The sequence below is a fragment of the Rhincodon typus genome, chromosome 24 (assembly GCF_021869965.1).
Source record: "Rhincodon typus isolate 14 chromosome 24, sRhiTyp1.1, whole genome shotgun sequence".
Lineage (NCBI taxonomy): Eukaryota > Metazoa > Chordata > Chondrichthyes > Orectolobiformes > Rhincodontidae > Rhincodon > Rhincodon typus.
In genome coordinates, this window is record NC_063355.1 from 25,762,769 (window position 1) to 25,766,077 (window position 3,309).

General features: G+C 44.7%; 1 long non-coding RNA gene across 1 annotated transcript in view; it reads left to right on the forward strand.

The window, feature by feature from the left end:
- The window catches only part of LOC125485951, a 36,303-nt gene extending 33,297 nt beyond the window's left edge, over window positions 1–3,006 (forward strand). The window contains exon 3 of the long non-coding RNA XR_007264674.1: window positions 2,839–3,006. This is a non-coding gene — a long non-coding RNA (uncharacterized LOC125485951). The remainder of the gene's footprint in view (window positions 1–2,838) is intronic.
- The last annotated feature ends 303 nt before the right edge of the window (window positions 3,007–3,309 follow it).

Consider the following 3,309-nt stretch of genomic DNA (forward strand, 5'->3'; position numbering starts at 1 on the left):
CCCCCTCATCCTCACGTACCACCCCACCAACCTCCGGATCCAACGCATCATCCTCCGACACTTCCGCCATCTGCAATCCGACCCCACCACCAAAGACATCTTTCCCTCCCCACCTTTATCTGCTTTCCGGAGGGACAACTCTCTCCGTGACTCCCTTGTCCGCTCCACACTCCCCTCCAGCTCCACCACACCCGGCACTTTTCCCTGCAACCGCAGGAAGTGCTACACCTGCCCCCATACCTCCTCCCTCACCCCCATCCCAGGCCCCAAGAAGACTTTCCACATCAAGCAGATGTTCACCTGCACATCTGCCAATGTGGTATACTGCATCCGCTGTACCCGGTGTGGCTTCCTCTACATCGGGGAAACCAAGCGGAGACTCGGGGACCGCTTTGCAGAACACCTACGCTCGGTTCGCAACAAACAACTGCACCTCCCAGTCGCGAACCATTTCAACTCCCCCTCCCATTCCTCAGACGACATGTCCATCCTGGGCCTCCTGCAGTGCCACAACGATGCCACCCGAAGGTTGCAGGAACAGCAACTCATATTCCGCTTGGGAACCCTGCAGCCCAATGGTATCAATGTGGATTTCACAAGTTTCAAAATCTCCCCTCCCCCCACCGCATCCCAAAACCAGTCCAGCTCGTCCCTGCCTCCCTAACCTGTTCTTCCTCCCACCTATCCCCTCCTCCCACCTCAAGCCGCACCTCCATCTCCTACCGACCAACCTCATCCCGCCCCCTTGACCTGTCCGTCCTCCCTGGACTGACCTATCCCCTTCCTAACTCCCTACCTACACTCACCTTTACTGGCTCCATCCCCGCCTCTTCGACCTGTTTGTTTCCTCTCCACCTATCCTCTCCTCTATCCCTCTTCTATCCGCCTCCCACTCTCTCCCTATTTATTTCAAAACCCCCTTCCCCTCCCCCTTTTCTGATGAAGGGTCTAGGCCCGAAACGTCAGCCTCTCTGCTCCTATGATGCTGCTTGGCCTGCTGTGTTCATCCAGCCCTGCACCTTGTTGTTTAAGGTTTCAGGTCGATGACTTTTCATAGCCAATGGCTTTTCCATTTGTCTTTTTTTAACCTTGTTCACTTTCATTGCTTTCTATTTTCTTCTGTTTGATCAATTATCTATCAAAACTTGTTTTCATGTCCTTCCCATTTCTTTTTCCATAGATGCTGCCTGGCCTGTTGAGTATTTTCAATGTTTTCTGGTTTTATTCCAGTTTTTCATCCACAGTGTTTGGCTGTTGTTTTATCAGTTTGGAATTAGTCACAAATCAAATCTGAATTATTTAATTTGATTACCATCTATCCTCTGTGTACATTGAGCATTCAGACTAGCAGGATCTTAAAGTCTTATTGTAAGATTTGTGGCATTTCTTTTGATCGAGAATTTTTTTTCATGCTTTTCTACTTCTTAGTCTCACTTAGCTGGTCAAGAGAGCTTTTTATAAGGGATGTTCACTTATGATTTCCTGTATGGTATTCCCCAGTAAGCTCTCAGTACCTGGCCAAATATGGACTGGAGATTTTGTTCTTAAAGAAAATAAGTCAGTTTGTAATTAGTTTACATTCAAACTTGAAGAGGACAGGAACAGAGACTGGTCACATAAGACGCTGCACAGAGGTACGTGGCATTGACGATACCAGGCAGGTTTTCCTAAATACAAAGCTGTAAATCTTTTCCTATCACGGGTACTAGGTTTTGTTGCTTTGATAATACATCACCAGTTGAGTTCCATATGATAATGTGATCATTCTTTAGTAATTAAAATATATACTTTCCAGTTATTTTATCACTTAATACAATATGATAGGTCTTTAAGTTTGGGTTATTTGTTGTGATCAGAATTTCAGGCTTTCCATGTGTAGGTCAGGACTTAGTGTGCAAGATCAATATCAATAACAATTTTCATTTATATAGCTCCTTTAACATAGAGAAACATCGTAAGGTGCTAAACAAAGGTGTATTCAGACAAGAAATAGCTCCGAAGACAAAGATGGAAATATTAGAAAACCAAAATAGTGGTTTATATGTATTGGTCAGATTCAAGTGCATGTTATTTCATGTCTATAAATTAACCCCCAAAAATTTGTTTAGAACCTGTTATGCATAGGGTCCTGCTGCATGTATATCAGAATATGTATTCAGAAAGGGACCTACGGCCATTCCACCCAGTGTACTGTATAATTGATATAGCAACCATACAAGAAACTGAAATTAAGAAAAACAAAGTAGTGAAAAAGATGCTGCAGACATGGAACACTTTTATCTGTATGTTCTGGTTTCACACAAGCTCAGACAAATTGAATAAGATGAGTAACTCATCCCAGTTCACCGCCATCTCTTTGAGCAATTAAATGGTCTGTAAATTGTCAAACTGCTTGTCAATATATGAAACTGGATGAGTGTAAATTTCCTCCAATGAAACATTGGGAAGAACATAGCCATTATCTTCGGTTTTCAGCACACACTCTCTTCCCTAGCCAGTGACTCCTCTCCTCTCCTTAGCAATTGCCTGAGACTGAATCAGCTTGTTCACAGACATGGCGTTATATTTAACCCTAAAATAAAGTATAGACCAGCACGTCGGCTGCTGAAACATTCAGCCATGCTTTTGTTATCTTTAGATTTGACTACACCTACCCACCCTTAATCTGCCTTCCATGTTCCACCTTCTGTAAACTTGAGATTAGCCAAACCTCGGCAGCCTCATATACTAATTCACACCGTGGCTGAGATTTTATGGCATTGTCATGGGTCTCACCCACTTGCTGAAGAGTTGGCGAGACACCTGGGATGACTTCCTGCTCTTCCTTTCTCCATTCAGGCAGTCTGAAGGATAGGGCCTTTCTCCAAAATCAAGTCTCCAGAAGTGGAAATCCTGTTAAATCAGAACAACTAGCAAGTCAGAGGTTGACAACTCTCGTGCTTAGCAACACCGCTGTGAAAACTGTGGCTCCTCCCAGGAGGACACCCAACACCCAGTGGACCAACATGCCAGTTAAGTGCTTTTTGTGTGAGGGCAGGTATTGTGGTGTTGGTGGTCACAGAGAGTGGGGAAGTAAGGGCAGGAGTGTGACTTTTAGCAACTATCACCCCTGCTTAATGTTCAGTCCCTCGAATAACCCCTCCTGCCCTTGACTACACTGGTTTACAAGTTAGGTATGCTGACATTTTATTGTCTTGCTTAGAATGAAGGTAATTGCATTTCTGGTGCGAATGGCTTCTAAATTGGTCATTATTGGCCATTTTGTGGCTTCAGTCGATTGTGGAATGGGGTGATCTTGGGGCTTCCAGC